The 17,638-nt window shown below is 37.7% G+C and overlaps 1 protein-coding gene and 1 long non-coding RNA gene across 7 annotated transcripts in view; one reads left to right on the top strand and one right to left on the bottom strand.

The window, feature by feature from the left end:
• Positions 1-17,638, bottom strand: part of CPED1 (cadherin like and PC-esterase domain containing 1) — a 270,661-nt gene that overhangs the window by 181,632 nt on the left and 71,391 nt on the right. The gene's annotated exons all lie outside the window — the stretch shown is intronic.
• Positions 2,591-7,041, top strand: LOC131509077 (uncharacterized). The gene is made up of 2 exons (XR_009260282.1): positions 2,591-2,653; positions 5,966-7,041. It is a non-coding gene; the product is annotated as an uncharacterized LOC131509077 (long non-coding RNA).

The raw sequence follows: 17,638 nt of genomic DNA on the forward strand, positions 1-17,638 counted from the left end.
AACTTTTTTTTCAAAAATATTTTACAAATAATATTCCAAAGAAATTTATTTTAAAAATCCTGATTCTTGTTTATTAATGGATTCCTATTCATAAGTATGACCATGAACAAATTCCTTAACTTTTCTGAGTTCAATATCTTTATCTGGAAAATGAGAATTGTAACAGTAGTGACAAGAAGAAGAACGTACCTCATACGGATACTGACAGAATTAAATATAAAATGTTCTTTAAAGTGCTTTGCACAGCACCTGGAATATATTAAATCCTAAAAAAATGTCATAGAACTACTTCTAGTAGTAGTTTAATATAATCCTTTCCTATAACCTAGGAAACCTGTTTATAATTGGAAACTTCAAAGTGTAACTAAAGTGTTATTTCTTTTGAATTTACTCAGCACTAAGGGCTCATCACTGATATCAAAGACTAATAAATCCTCTTTTACATGATTATGAAACATGTGACGTTTGACATTAGTTGCTTCAGAACAAAGCAGGAAATATGAGATATGCACAGATGCATAGACGAAAACAAAACACAGCATCTTTACTTGAAGTAGCCTGTGAAGACACACTGGTTTTAGTGACTTTCCTCAAGTTTAGCATTGCAATATCATCCCAGCAAAGCAGTTAATTTCCTGTTGTTTCACTTATTTAAAGGAGTTCTATATTAAGACTAGGTTTCTGTGAATGGAGTAAGCCTAGGACTGACCCAGTTTTGCAATAGTGAAGTCTATTCTTCTCTATTTTGTTCAGGAAGATAACTTTTTCACCAACAACCACCACAACTAACTCTTAGTCAATAGAACTAGCTCTTGGTCAACAAATCTATGACACATAGACAAATCTATGACACATAGACAAATCTATGACACTATTTCAGACCTGCACTTGAGTTTGAATGGTATAATTTGAGGATCTATGTGCTCCAAATACATCAATTCCTTAATGCATTTTTACTTTCATTTTATGAGAGTGGAATTATTAATACATAATGCTAACCTTAAGCTAAGCAACTCAAAATTTATTTCTCAAGATTTGACATTATTATATTACTACCTATGTGGATTTGACACCAAAAGTTTAATTTCTCTGGTTTCAGAAAATCTTTCCTATGTTACCATCTCAGGGTGGCTCACACCACAAATACAAATATCTTACTATTTCAATATAGTACTTTTTGGGGGAGAAGAATAACTTCTATTTTATGTTGTAAGAAATAATATGTACTCCATGTCCTGATGGAAATGGAGACACAATTTGACCCACAAAAATTACCAGATCAATGACACAACAATGTGTTTTAAAGAAGTAGTCATTGCATAAAGTGTTCACCAACTAATCAGTCAATTAATCAGCCAATCAATCGATCAAATGCTTATTGAGCACTCAGTAAATGCAAGCCATAAATGTTCTTTCTGTTCTTTTTCAGTGGAAGTGTCGAAGTCATGCAATTCTCCAAAAACAATTTTCCCCATGAACTGCTCTATGTTTTGACCATGACAACACAAGAACCTTGAATTCTGTTCACTTTCCTTGGTAATAAAAGCTATGTCAAGACGAGTACTTCAATTTTCTTGCCCCTGTGATTTCACTGCAATGACCAAACAGCATGAAAGATTGTTTTATTACTTTATGGCAGCTTAATTTTGCTTTGATATTTTTCTGCATGAATTTTCCAGGGAAAAAGAAAGGGAAAAAAATGCTTGACTAGTTCAGCAAGACCAAAGATGAATAATTCAGTATAAATTAATGAGCATCATTAATAATTTGAAACACAGTCTCCAACAAATATTAATACATAGAGTGCAACAAATATGATAATAGAGTAGCTGTCTAAACCTACCCATTGTGAAAATAAGTTAATCACTTTATTAATATTAAACTTTTTTTCTCAGTAACATTTTCTGGAGTAAGCCATGAAATATTATTGATATATATTACATCAGAATAATTAATGACTTACTAAAAATTTGTGATTTCCAAATTCTTCTTAAGTATATTAAAGTCAATCCTAATTTAAATACAAGACACAAACGATGGGGGTGATTGCCCCTATTTTAAACAAAACGATGCATTAACCTATTTCTCCTTTAATGGTAACTTCACAGACCAACTCAATCTTCAATTTTTACCCTATGTTTTTGGTATAATAAAACATGCACAGTATTACTGTCAATTTTCTTCTCTACTTTTACACTATTTATAAGTAAGTGTATTATATGTGAGCCAAGTACATATTAAGAATATCAGTATTGTCATAATATCTAACTCCAAGATTGAGACAAAAATATAGAACATGTGGAGACTAGAGCCAGTTGCCAAATGAAATCTAATGAGGGCCAGAGATCCAAATGCCAGAAATAGGTCAAGAACATGGAAATATGTCAGAAAAGATTTTTGGTTAGGAGACAGCAAACATATTTCTATGGAACCGTTTTATTCTAAGTTCTTTCCCCTCCCACAACTGACCAGCCATATAGTTGGAGTCTTTGGAGATCAGGCTTGGCTGAGCGGCATCATAATACAAGAGTCCACTCCTAATATAGATGAGGACACAAAGGGCAAGAGTCAGAGGTCAAGTGGAACCTGACAAGGATTTGTGAGATGGTGTCTCAGTTTGCAACCTTAGCCAGGTAAACCGATCATTAGCCAGGTACATTTGACCTATTTTATACCTTGTAAATGACTAAAAAATTAACCAACTAATTGAGCCAAAAGGGGAAGGGTCTTCATATCTGAAGTGCTAAATAACTGTTGGTCTTTAAAAATGTTAATTAGGTGATAAAAATTTTGAGTTTTTCTTTTCCTACTCTTCTCTAGATTTTAAACCCTGAAGTTAAGCTGTCTCCTCTCTGTGAAGAATTTTGGTCAGGACATTAAATTCAAATGACTATTTTCTTTTTTTTTTTTCTTTTTTAAAAAAATTTTTTTTTTCAACATTTTTTATTTATTTTTTTTGGGACAGAGAGAGACAGAGCATGAACGGGGGAGGGGCAGAGAGAGAGGGAGACACAGAATCGGAAACAGGCTCCAGGCTCCGAGCCATCAGCCCAGAGCCTGACGCGGGGCTCGAACTCACGGACCGTGAGATCGTGACCTGGCTGAAGTCGGACGCTTAACTGACTGCGCCACCCAGGCGCCCCACAAATGACTATTTTCTATAAGGATATTCTTCATATTTTCTTTATACATATCTTATCTTTTTTATTGCCAAGATGCTTTTAGTATATACGTGCATGTGTGTGTATATATATGTGAGTATATGGATATAAATTTTATGTATATATATATATATTTTTAGAAATTTTTAGATAATTATTTTTCAGAGATTTAATACACTCTAACTCAGGCTTTAGTTTTGACATCAGCATTTTATCTCAATTAACCCCACTTGTCTGCATGTCCCTGAATAGCAATCCAGACTGAACATCCAGTTCTAAAGTGCCACTTAGATGCCTTAAAATAGGTGGATGGTGGATAGCAAGTCATTTATATCTTGTTTTTTTTTTTTTTTTTTTTTTTTTACTTCCCAAATACACTGAATGCTTTTGGGAAAATGACTCTGTGGCACCCAATAATGTCCCAGTCATTTTTAATAAATTAAAGATGTGTAGTCATCACCTTAAAAATCCTGTGAGCTCTGGCATCAGTCAAGGCTCAAAGTCATGAGTTAACCAAACCAACTCTGCTATACTTTGGCTCAATGGAAGCTGAATTAAAAAGCTTGGATTGTTGGGGTGCCTGGCCAGCTTGGTTGGTGGAGCATGTAACTCTTTTTTTTTAATTTTTTTAAATTCTTTATTTAGTTTTGAGAGAGAGACAATGAAACAGAGTGTGAGCGGGGGAGGAACAGAGAGAGAGGCAGACACAGGATCCAAAGCAGGATCCAGGCCCTGAGCTGTCAGCACGGAGCCCAACATGGGGCTCAAACTCATGAACCACAAGATCATGACCTGAGCCGAAGCTGGCCCCTTAACCGACTGAGCCACTCAGGTGCCCCAGAAGCATGTGACTCTTGATCTCAGGGTTGTGGGTTTGAATCCCATGTTGGGTATAGAGATTACTTAAAAATTAGATCTTTAAAAATAAAAAAAGTTTTGATTGTTAAGTGGTGGAAAAAATTGAAGCTAGTTTTAAGTCAAAAGGGAAAAATATTGGGTAACAGTGAAAAAATTATCAAAGTACAGGTATTCCTCTCCTCCTTTCCCATCTATGAAAGAATGATGTATGCTTATGTGGGAACCATGTCTTTGTTACGGTGTTTGGAGTAATGGGAAGAAATACATTTAAATTTTTTAATTTATATAAATAAGTTAGAGAGAGAAGAGCAGACATAGAAATCAATTAGAAGAGAGGTTGTACAGGTGATGCTTTGTTGAGCTAGAGGGGGTTGCCCAGAGAGAGATGAGAGTTATGAATGCAGATTTGGGCACAAATTTCATTTTTTGTTGAGTAAGGCTAATTCCTCCCTTGCAGTCATTTTGTCCTGACCCCTCCACATTTCAAAAAAAAAAAAAATCTATTAAAAAACTCTAAACCACTCTTCAAGGCTTTTCGAGTCAAACCTATTGTTGTTGGAAGGGGTGTTTTGTTTTTTTTTGTTTGCTTAATTCAACGTAATATATCAGCATTCTCTCAAAGGGGCCATTTTTGCCTAGGTGCTGCCATTCATGATTCCAGCCTCTGTAGTCAAGGTTGGGTCCCTTGGCCCAAGGTCGGGTCCCTTGGCCCAAGGTCAGGTCCCTTTGCCCAAGAGGACTCCTAGGGCACTCTACTGTGATGTGAGGGAAGGGATGCCACTGGCAGCCAAACAAAATCAGATTTAGAGAAAAAGTCATGAAATTTCTATTAGGAGAAACGTTGAACTCAAGAGTTGTTCATTCAATTTCATGCACCTAGAATGAAAAATGACAAAAGTTCATGGCTACCATTATCCATTAAATGATTTGCAATTCAGGTTTTCAGCAAAATGCTTCAGAACTACTCACCCAGTCTTCAACTTGCCACTACCCTGATTTCTGAGAGAATTTTGCTTAGTGTTTTCTTCAATCCCCCAAATCTGGCTTTTATTTACCAAGTCACTTAAAATAATCACAGTATCCATTATTCCTCAGAGCCTGAGTTGACATTAGGGCACATGTTTCTGACTAGAAATTTTCAAAACTGACATGAGACTCTAGGTTTTTTGGTTGCTTTTCAGTTTTGCTTTTCCCTGTGAGCTATATTCTATATAATTAAGGACTTTTCACCCACAGACAGCTTAAAATGTTGTTTCCATAGCTTACACACAGCAAAATATTCTATTAAAATGTGTCCTTTAGGTAAAATTAGTCTTAATTTAAAAACTCAGGGGCGCCTGGGTGGCGCAGTCGGTTAAGCGTCCGATTTCAGCCAGGTCACGATCTCGCGGTCCGTGAGTTCGAGCCCCGCGTCAGGCTCTGGGCTGATGGCTCGGAGCCTGGAGCCTGTTTCCGATTCTGTGTCTCCCTCTCTCTCTGCCCCTCCCCCATTCATGCTCTGTCTCTCTCTGTCCCAAAAATAAATAAAAAACGTTGAAAAAAAAAAAAAAAAAAAAAAAAAAAACAAACTCTTTTAAAAAAAAAAAAAAAAAAAAAAAAAAAAAAAAACTCAGGGTACACCTGGTACATCGTTCATTTTGTTTGTAGCACAACACATGTGTACATTTACCAATAAATCACGTAGCTGGAAATTTTTAAATATCACTTTGTGGGTGGTATCTCTGCTTTTTATAGCCTGCTATGAATATAGTTTAAAGTTCTTTCCCTTAAGTGACACTAGTTCTTCTAAAATTGGTTGTTGACTGCCCTACTACCCAGGGCTGAGAGAGAAGGGATCTAGAAACAGCAACATTACAAAATACTGAACTGAAAAAGATAAATTAGGGCAAAGACCAGTTGACTTAACCATGCAATCTTTCTTCTTTTCTTCTCAATTCTGTATTTAGATTCAAAGTAAACTTTTGCTTCTACAATATTTGGAACACAAGGACATAAATAGTAATGGCTTTATACTTGAGGAATAAATACAACCCTTTTTCCATACTCTGTTCAAGAGAGATATTTCCGGTCCAGTTGTGACATTCTAAGAACTCAACAATGCTAAATGCTACCATCACAGCCCCCAAAAATGGGAAAAGAAAGACACTTCTCTGTGTTGTTGCTCTTTTAAACCCTATGGTCAATGGGAGACGCAAGACTGTTATCTGATTATTATTTACCAGTGTGATAGAATTTTAGTGTGAAACTAATCCGTGTTCAACTAGGAGTTCACCACGTCTGGCCTTGACTGGAAGAATTGTGGGTGAAGCCTAATAATAAGGAACCTATCCTAAAAAGAAAAGACGTGGCTGGCAAGATACTTCTCAGGATAACGGGACATGTAAGAGGAGGGCAGCTTCTAGTACACTGCTCCTATATTCCATAGCCTGTCTTCCATTCCAGGTTTTGGTCAGAGCAAAAACAATACTAAAACAATTTTTTTATTATATGCAATCAAAAAACTATAAAGAAGGATTTTAACTCCTGATTTTTTACTCCTAAGTCAATTTGGTTTTGACTCATTCGGGCTTCTGAGAATACCAAGGGACTTCCAGGCCATTGGCAAAATAGTGAGTATTCCAATGGGACATGGCATCGACGGTTTCAGCAGCGGCCATAGGAGAAGCAGGCACAGCATGCACCTGTGTGCCTGACACCGGGCTTAGCACCTTAGCACAGACAATGACAGGCACAGCAGCAGCAGCCTCTGCCATGTGGGGCGCCAGTGACAGAGCGCCTTTGGTGGGCATGACCAGGGGTGTATATCAGCAGCAGAGGAGCACAGGACACCAGGGCGGACGTGGAGTAAACGGTGGACATGCTACCAAGGAATGAGAGATTGCATTCATGAGCAAATAAGATACACCCTCGAAGACAAAGAGGGTATTTGAGGGCATGGCAATGATGAAGAATGCTACTGAAATTTAATAAGTAAAATTTAATGAAATTTAAGTGATTGGATTAAACTTAACGATTTAATAAACACTGGATTTGTGCTTTGTGTAGGATAAAGAGGATATTTATTTGGAAGGTACTGGTAAGGTGCAAAGTCCAGCATGTTTCAACAATTAGGCATCCATCCTCATTGGCCAGTGCACATATCACAACAATTGTTACCATGTCGAATATCACTCTGTGTACAACAAATTCCCTCTTATCCCTCATCACTTTTGAATATCTACCTGGACGTTGATGTAGGTAAAAAGCCCGTTGGTGATTATTTGAACCTAGAGCTTGATTCCATTTTATATAAAAACTATAAGTAAGAATTTTACCCAGTTTTAATATACACTGAATTTTGCAGGGGTATAATTCCATGGGCAAACAAGAGAAAACTATTGTTTGTCTTGTTTGTGACTTTCTCAAGCTGATCACCATTTTGGAAAGGGACATCATCAATAGTGACATGACCCAGGGAATCTTAGTCTCCTTAAGATACAACCGCACCAATCTGAATTTGTATCTGTCACATTCATGGTGATTCAAACTCTAAGTGCCAAGCATTTGGCAATTTTGTTACACCTTATGGTGTCATTATGCCTGAAATTTACATACTATATTATATATTGTTATATTATAAAGTACTTTCCTTTTATTTAACCTTTATTTTAAACTTAGGGCATTTTACTAGCTTGTTGAAATTGTATGTACAGGTAAGCTATAGATTAACCAGAGGTCAGAAAATATATCTGCTATAAAAAAAGAATGCAGGGTCTGACAGGAACAGAAGATGACCCAAAAGTGATTGGCAAAAGGATTTTGAGATGAAGGGGCCTGAGGACAGTGAGTATAAGTGGAAGCAAAGAAATATTTTTGTGACTATTTTAAGATCCTAGTTTTATTCCCACATTGAATATGGGAATTCCACATATGAATATGGGGAATCCCACATTCATATTCATTGAATATGAATCCTGACAAACAAGCATCTCACCAAACTACCAGTTAGTAATCATCCACTAATATTTATGAAAATACTTATTGAAGCAACAGTCATTATACTTAACATTTGTGGGTTGCACATTCTGTGCAAGGCATTGTTCTAGGTATTTTAAATGTATTGACTCATGCTATCCTCTTACCAGTCCTAGGAGACACAGTCATTATTGTCCCTATGTTGCAGACAGAAAACTGAAGTGCAGACAAGGTAAGAAACTTGCCCAAGGACAGCGGACTATTAAGTGGCTAAGATGGGATTCCCACCTATGCAGTCTGGCTCAGCCTCTGCCTAGCCACTATCCAACAGCAGATGTGCAATCAGGTCAAAGCAATTACTTGTTCTGAAAACCATGGTCAAGAACCATTAATTCCACAGAAAGCATATATTTCCCACAAAACATAATTTGGTTCTACTCACATTTTTTAATCTACATCATGAATGTGGGTTTTATTAACCACTTTGGCTGCACAATCAGGGAATTCTAAAAACCGTCCCAGGAAGATCAGAAAGGCAGCTTCAAAAAGCCAGGACAACTAATTCTTGGCCCTCCTACGTGGCCCAGGGTGGTTACTAAAATTCCAGACCGGAGTCCAGCGGCTATACCCACACCTGCATCACTCCTAACCCCAGGCATGTGGCTGCAGTTTGAGGTTTGTTGCGGTAATTTTCTACTCTGCCTAGAAAGGCTGTAGATAGTTTGGGGAGCTGAGCCTAGAATGGGCACATCAGAAAAAAAGTAACAGAGGAAAAATCAAGAGGACTCTCGAGAGAGAGAATGACCGTAAGTGCTGAGGACTCAAGCTTCTCACTACCCAGAGCTGGCAATTTCCATCTGCTATTGAGTTCCCTATTAAAAGACCAAAACAAAACAAAAAACAATGTTTTTGCCTGAGCAAATTCACTTCACATCTGCTTATATGTAAATATTATGATAAATAAGAGATTTAAAGGGTTATTTTATTTTATTTTTAAAAAGAGTTATTTTAGGGGCACCTGGGTAGCTCAGTCAGTTAAACGGCCAACTTCAGCTCAGGTCATGATCTCACGGTTTGTAGGTTCGAGCCCCACGTCAGGCTGTATGCTGACAGCTCAGAGCCTGGAGCTTGCTTTGGATTCTATGTCTCTCTCTCTGCTCCTCCTCTGTTCATGCTCTGTCTCTCTTTCTCAATATATATATAAACATTAAAAAAATTTTTTTAAGTATTATTTTAGTTGATGAAATAATTACAATCATCATAATAAAATGGGTAAATAAGTTCAATTTCACATTAGGCCCAGGTATTAGGCTTTCTTAAATAGCTCCTTTCTTATTTTCTTACATTATAAGACAAGCTTAAAATAAAGTATAGAGGCTCAGGGTTATTATAACAGGTATAGGACAGTACTTGAGAATTGGATTTTCTAGCTATATTTCCCAGAGGTTCTTGGAGCTTCCATTTCTTTATCTAAGGAAGTCATAACAGTATCTGTCCCATAGACGGTCATAGAGAGTTATAAGAATATGTAAAGTCCTTGACAGTGTCTGACATGTAGTAAAAACTTAATGTTACCTCCTGTTCTTGTCTTGGGGTAATTTATCTATAAAATAATTCTGTGGCATTAATCAAGAAGCCCCACTATAACTGTCTATAAAACAAACCCAAAACTAGTACTTATTCTTTCTGATGGCTATCTGTATTCAACCTCTTACTCTGGGTAATACTTGCCTACTTCCTTCCGTATCAGAATGCCTCCAAAGAGAACATTTCTGTTATGTCACAGTTATGTCAATGTGGAAAATTGGAAGCCTCATTTAATTTTTCTTTCTGAGTCAATTCATGGACATCCTGAGTAATATAGAAATAATGCCTCACATATTACTTTTACAGATTTACAACACATATTCTTTTGGAAAGCATTTCCATGACAACTCTATCAGAAAGAATGGTCAGTATAATTGTTCCCATTTTACAAGCCTAGATAAGAGGCACAAACGGACTAAGTACTTCTCCCAGAGTCACATAACTGTAGGAGCAGTTGAGTGGAACTAAAATTCAGGTCTTCTCGAACCTGGACCTTAGGATTCCTGAATTCTGCCTTCACTAGGTAGAAGCTTAAAATTCTTATCAGTTCATGCTTTCTTGCAGATGCTTAGAAATGGGTGAGGCAAAACGGACCCTCAAAAGGCCCTCTTGGTGAATGTGGATGAATTACCTACTTTTGTCCTTTTTGGGTTAAGCTGACCCTTTGACATGCTACACATTTTCTCATGAAATGGCTATCAACACTGGAATTGTAGTGCCGCTATGACTCTATGTTGTCATTAATTAAAATGACTGAGAAGAAAGAAGTTCCATTATTTTACCATTAGATGGTGCTAATAGAAGTTTAAAGAAAATGGTCTCAAAAGTTATTAGTGTAATGAACCAGAGGATTTGTATGTGTTTACTATATAATAGAGTCGATGCTTCTTTCCCAGACAGAAGCACACCCAACCCATCATCAAAGAGTAAAACATCCTCCAAAACTACTACCCCATTCATTCACTTAATTATGGTTCTGCCAAGATATGTATCCTTTCTAATCACAAGTTCAACTACAAATGAAGGATTCTAACATTCTATTTAGGAAACTAAATGTATTTCACTTTGTGTATAGCTTGCTGCAACTCTCATTTTGGGTCTTTATCAATATATTTTTCAACAGGATGTGTCAGATTGGAAGACATTAAATGCCTGTTAAAATGTATTGGTACTAATAAATTGTATTGTTAATTATTATGCTTTCAAAGAAAAATTCAAGAGACTAGTCATAACAAGAATCACCTTCCCATGAATAATATGTTAAACAACATACCCTTCATGAAGCTGTGTGCATTACAGTTCATGGATCACTTTAGTGGGCTTTTATCTTATAATATTGATGATAATCTTGCAAATCAAAAGTCAGTTCATGGTCCTAGACTTCCATGAAAGTGAATGAAAAAAGATATGAGCACAAAAAACTTATTAACAATATTTTTCTTTCATAACACTTGAAATTTTGTTGTTCAACATCTATGTCTACTGCCATTAGGAGACTGGGAGAGAGGTTATTTTGAAGTTCCACACATTGTATCTTCCAACACTACACACACACACACACACACACACACACACACACACTCTTGATAGATGGATAGACTGATTGATTGATTGATTTAATTAATATAAAAATTACATTTATGTGTTTACATATTTATATTTATATTCATTTATCTAAATACATAAATGACAGATTTAAAAATGTATAGACAAATGAATCAAAATTATAGTATAGTTCTCCTTTGCCTATTGAGTTCACTTACAAATCAAGTATGTAACTGTCAGGATGAATTTGCAACACGTCACCAGCTAAATCCTTGAACCTGATTTTGTTTTGCAACCTTCTTAATCAGCTCTTGTAATCCCCAAACAGTGTAGCCCCCCGATGGCATAAAAATAAGTTTGGCCACTTCTGTAAGAACTTTTATGTCTATTTTGAAGCACGTTATGTTTTCAGGCATCTTATCAAAACTTCAGATTCACTGCTAACATATCTGTTACAAATACAATGGCTCCAGAAGAACTGAGGTGGGGAAAATACCATTGTCACTGCTTGGGTGATGCATTTGTTGAGGAAAATGCCAACAAACATAGTATAGTTTATTTTGGCAGACTACATACTGAGTCATGGAATGTGTCTACACTTAGCAAGATATAAAACAACTGATGAATAAATGCAGGCTGGGATAACCGAATAACCAAATCCATGAAGTATAAATATAGTTTACTGAGTCTTTATTATGTAATGCAAAGAAATCCAGTTTTATTGTTTGAAGTTCTTCACAGTTGTAACAAGTTGCTTTGGTATTATTTAAGTGTTATTCTCACTCACCTATTTTATCGTCAAAATAAGTAAATAGCAGCCTGCCACAGAGATTTAGGCAACAAAAGAGTGAAGGTCACTCTTACCACTTCTTCCTTTACAGTCCCATTGAAAATCACATTTCATAATCAGAATCATATTGTAAGTGTGTTACACAATGTTGCCTCTGTTATATCACAGTATGTGGCCGAAGATAACAAACTCCAAGTGAAACAGATGGATATACCTACATGGTGGCATGAAGTGCAAGGTCACAAACCAGTAAAGATTTACCAGACTTTTCCTACCAAAGTACAAAGGGATTAGTCAGCTCCCTCAGCTAGCTGGTCTTTAGCACAACTTCAGAGATGTCAACGAGCTGCCAAATGTTTACTGAAAAATGAACATGCTGTCCCTTTCAAACTGGCCTCATGCCAAACGTGCAAAGTGTAAAGCCATGAGTGACACAGAAGCAAGAGACACTTTTGGGTCAGTGATCTCGGGCCAGCTTCTCCCTGAGAGAAGATGACAAAGTGGATCTCCTAAAATGCACACTCATCCACATATCCCAGTGCTACTGGCCACCACTGCCTTTGCCTTCCATCTTGCCAGTGGCCAAGCATGAAGCACTACATAGTATATATATCTTAGGCCCATTGACAAGCTTGTTTCTTTTTAAGAAATACCAACTGGAAGGAAGAATTATGTAGTTTCCGACTAACAAACTACATACTAAACAGCAGATATTTCCCCCCCATTTTTCAAGGAAATGGAGCAAGGCTATGCTATCATTTCCCAAAAATCTCCACTTGATTTTGGCTGTGATTAGCTAATTTAGAGATTTATGTCTTACAGGCAGAGCGGTGAATTTTATGGTTAGGTCAGACAGTGTCAGAGATTGCCTGTCACATTTGCATGATTCAGCAGTTTCCATGAGGTTCTGCAATGGTGTCTAAAATTCTCACCAACAGAATTATTCATTTGGGTTGAAGTATGTCCTGGGTGGGGGTGGGGCAAGTACAGTACAGTTGAGACAGGAAAGCACAGCAGGACTAATTAATTTATTAAATTAGCTGGCTCTGGAGAGCAGAGGCATGTGAGAACTGGGCTTCAAGGCAGGAAGTGAGAACTAAGACAATCCACATAGGGGTCAGCAGAAGGGCACTTGAGTCCCCAATGGACAGTATTGGACTCTTGGTGCTGAAGAGAAGAAAGATAGTCTCTCACTTTAAAACGATTTGCGGTGGGGGTGTGAGGCTGTTCTGCCTAAAGAATTCCATGGGCTTTATCGTAACCAGTCAAGTTGTTTTCATCTGTCCAATATCCCTTTCTTCCCCTGGGGATCTGCTCTCCTCTCTCCATATGGATCTGGTGGAACAGCCAATCATATTTCCTTCCTCCACCCATCTCTGGCTGTTATGATTGGAACCGTGTCCCCTAGAAGTTCATCTGTCGAAGTCCTAACCCCCAGCACTTCAGAGTGTGACTGTATTTGAAGGAAAGGTCTTTAAAAGAGATGATTAAGTTCAAATGAGGTCATTAGAGTAAAGGCCGGGAGAGGAGAGGACAGTTAAGTGTGCCATTGAAGGGACAGAGGAAAGAGGAGCCTGGCTTGAGCAGATTTGGGTGGAGGGAATAGTGGGCGACCAGGGAGGAATGGAGGCTGCCATCCAGTGGGAGCCTTGAATACCATGCGAGGAGCTTGGCCAGGTGCAGTGGCTGAGAAACTTCATCCTCCAGACTCATAGTGTCTGTGTGCAGCTACCACCTGTTAAATGTGTGGTCTTGGGAAACATCCCTGATTTCTCTCCACTTGAGCAAAAAAGGAATAGTAGTATCTCCCTTATGGAGGCATTGTTGACGAATGAATGAACTAATACATGTATGTTTATAGTAAGAATATGTTTTGAAAACAAAATATTGTTAATAACATTTTATAAGTAGATATTATATACATAGGCAAAGCATATAATAATATAAAATATATGTACAGCATATACAGGGATTACCCTTATTTTTAAGTCAACAATATGGTATGATATGGTATGAGCATTTTTCTCTGCCAAATAGTGTCGATTTCCATCATTTTTAATGCCTTCATAGTTTTCCACTGATAAATATGCCATAGCTTATTCACATTCAAAGTGTATGTTACTCTACTATGTAAAATTTGTACATTCATAGGGAAGGTATGAAATATTATGTAATGACACTGCATATACACTTTTCTTTCTTTTTGTTTATCTGTATTTTCTAATCTTCTCATAATGAATGTATCTCTAGTGTTATCAAGGCATAATAAAAGGGAAAGGTGAAAGTAATTTTAAAAATTCATGTTTGATCACTCTAAAAATTTTGTTTCTGTTTTCATTAACTTCCTTCTCATAGGTGACCAAAAACCTGAACAGGATACAGGAAGGAAAGAGAATATTCCTAACTTTCATACTTGGCAAATAGAATCATGGCAGTATTTTCCACCCCCACTGGCTGCTATTAACTCTCTCTATTCTAAAGCTCCTTGTCTCAAGCCATGATTCCCAGACTGAACTCTGGTGAGCTTGCCGGGGTCGAGTAGGTGTTAGGAAGTTGCTTCCAGGGGCCACCAAGAGGATGAAAAAAACAAAGGGAAGGATGAAGAGAGTAGGATCCTACCCATTATCGATCAGAGCAGCTCCATTTCTTTGTTAAATAAGGTTTCTGAGATTTTTTTTTAAGGTTTAGAGCTTTAAAAAGAAAAATAATCCACCTAACATTCACTGCAATCTAGATCAATGCTCTTTCTTTCTGATTTAGATGTTCTGGCCATATCTCAGACACCCTTACTTTCACAGGATCCATGGAGAATAAGTGCTGAAGCACAATAGTCAGCAAGAAGTATTGTATTTCCTCTACTCTGAATATAGAACCATTAAGATGAAGAAAACTGTCCAGAGAGCTGATCTATAAGAAGTACTAAAACCTTACTGCATAGGAAAGGGAGAGCTCTTACTATTATCTTCCTTCTCCATCATTCTGGAGAATTCTTAGCTTCTACTCTAAACAAGTGGCGAACAAGTACTTAAAGACTTTTGGGTAGCAATGGTATGCAAACAGGAGCCTACCCAAGGGAAGAACACGTCCACGTGTATCCTGCATGAATGATCAGTCAACAGTGTGATAAAGTGTTAAGCTTGTCCTTTTAGAAAGCAATGAGATATGAGTCTTTTGGCTGCAGTGGTGATCCCCTAGAAGATGAAGCTGCCTTATGTAATTTATTGGTATCTTTCTGCCTTGCACATGTGTAATAGTATAACAGTTCTCTAGTTCTTTCATAAGTGCAAATGCCTTATTACTTAAAATGGGTAATTCTATCTTGGAGGACTGCGACAGTATTTTCCAATTTGCCTGCCCCTGTCCTTTGCCCCAAAGTACCAACTTAACATTGAGCTCGTAATGGGTAAAGGGATAAATCTGTCTAAGCTTTGCCAAGACCCCCGATGATGGGTAGGGCTCTCTTTTCACAACACTGATACCCTCCATTAACATCCTCTCCAGTCTCTAATTTAAAAAGACTAGAGTGGCTGTTACATACCAGGAACTACGGCCATGTACTGAACTTGAGAAGTGAGAAATAAGGTCCTGCCCTCAGGGACACTCAGTCCTTGTGGGAAGACAAACACATACAGATGCAATTAAGATACAATGTGAGGTGACTATAATGGAGGTTTTCACATGGTACAATAGGAACACAGAGGAAAGAAAGTATAAATTTACCTCAAAAAATTGGGTAGACTTCACTTGGAAGGTACTCTCGAGTAACAAAACACAAAAAAATGTTCCCAGTGATTATTTCTGGGTTAGTGAATTCAAGATATTTATTCTCCTCTTTATACTTTTTTTTTTCATTTTAAAAACAATATGCTTAATTTGGAAGGAATGTGCCCTTGACTTCCCACTTGAATTTTCTGGTACCTAAAGCTGAATGACAGATTAAGCTCCATTCCTGGTATCTAATGTGTTTAGCCCAACTGATGGCTGGCTAAAACCGCAGCAGATATTCTTTTACAAACCCATCCAAACCATCAACACATTCTGCTCACTTTTCTTTGGAAATACATCATAACCAAGGACGAAGAGGATCTTCTCTATCAATACAAAATTAAGAATGACAATTTACTTCCATCAGCCTTACAAAGCATGGAAAGTCCTCCTATATCTGCAATGCACATGCTAGGAACAGTTTTTAAATGTGTGTGTGTGTGTGTGTGTGTGTGTGTGTGTGTGTGTGTGTGTGTGTTTTCGTAAGTATTTTAGAGAGAAATTAGGACAGGCTGCTTCAGGGGCCACCAGCCAGCTGTGGTGGTGGTTGAGCTGACAATTGCAAAGTAGTATGATTTTTTTTCCATTTTAGCAAGTGAGGAAGACATCCTCAGGAAAAACAAAACAAAACCAAAACAAAACAAAACAAAAACACAGCAAACTCCTATGATTTTCTCCAGTGTTTGTTGTGTAGAAGCAGATAGGTCAGGTTAAGAGATTTTTATATAATTGCCTTAAGGACTGGTGTGGAAGAAAAATACAATGTTGCAAGTGCTTGTAGAGAAAAATGTTAAGTGGCAGACTAAGTGGTCTAGGCTTGGTAAGAAAGGAATTATGACCAAACATGGCCGACAGACTTCAAGAAAGAAGTAGAATTAAGAATACTAAAAGTGTCATTTGAGGTTTCAGCCTCTGGCACTGAAGAAGTGAAAACACCAGGAAGACTGATTATAAAGTCGTGAATCAGTAAGCTTTCAAAGATGGGGTAGTGCTGCGTGATGCAAGCCGCTGACGAAGTCTACAGTACTTGGAGGCTAAAGTTGATTAGAAATGAAGGTCATGGCTTGATAACATCAAAGAGCTGCAAGGTTAGGACAATGAAAGGTCATTGGTATGCACATCAAAACTGACAGGAATGCTGGCATATTTGAAGTGGAGAGGAAGAAGTTAAACTGGGTGCCAATTTCCTTACGGAGTATGTTGAATGATCAGAATGTCAATAGATGACAGTAAGGAGAAGGAGCGAAGAGATGCTGAGGATCCCTCCCAGCTCCAGAGATTAAGGTTTTTTTTAGCAGAAAACCCAGAGTCATTGTTCTCGGGGGTTAGCAAAGTTCTGTGAGGAAAATGGAAGCTGGAATCACAAAGAGTTTAGGAAAATGCAAACATGTGCCAAAGGGGAGGAGCATAGACAAGTATAGGGATCAGACGGTGAGAGAAGAAGGATCACTGCATGGGATCTGGATCTTGCAGGGGTGAGACACAGGAGGGAACTTCCCCTAAGTTTCCAACACTGCAACATTACTGAGGTACATCTGGGTGATGCCACATGGTACTGCCTTGTACTTGTCCACGTCTTCACCTCCTCTTCTCTTCTTGGAGACCAAATGGCTTAAAGAGTCTATAAATTTGATGACAGGCCAAATCTGAAAATGTGTTGGTTATCTGACCTCTCAAGCTGCTGAATTTGCTATGAATTTATTTAAGTCACATCCCAGGTCCCTGACAACATTTGGGTGTGGGACTTTTCTTCTACATAAAATCTAACCTTGGATCAAGTCAGAGCATCAGAAAGCCAGTTACCTAGGCCTCGCTGTTTAGTCCCTAGATAAATTGCTCTGAGGAGGTCTAATAAACTTGTTTTATTTATGAAAAGGATGGGGGAAGATAACTCTGGCTTCAGTCTCAGTAATGGAGTGGATTTTTCACGGGCAAGAAAGGAAGGGGCAGTTTATGAGAGAATGTTGGCTTGAACTAG

This window comes from Neofelis nebulosa, chromosome 4, assembly GCF_028018385.1.
Source record: "Neofelis nebulosa isolate mNeoNeb1 chromosome 4, mNeoNeb1.pri, whole genome shotgun sequence".
NCBI lineage: Eukaryota > Metazoa > Chordata > Mammalia > Carnivora > Felidae > Neofelis > Neofelis nebulosa.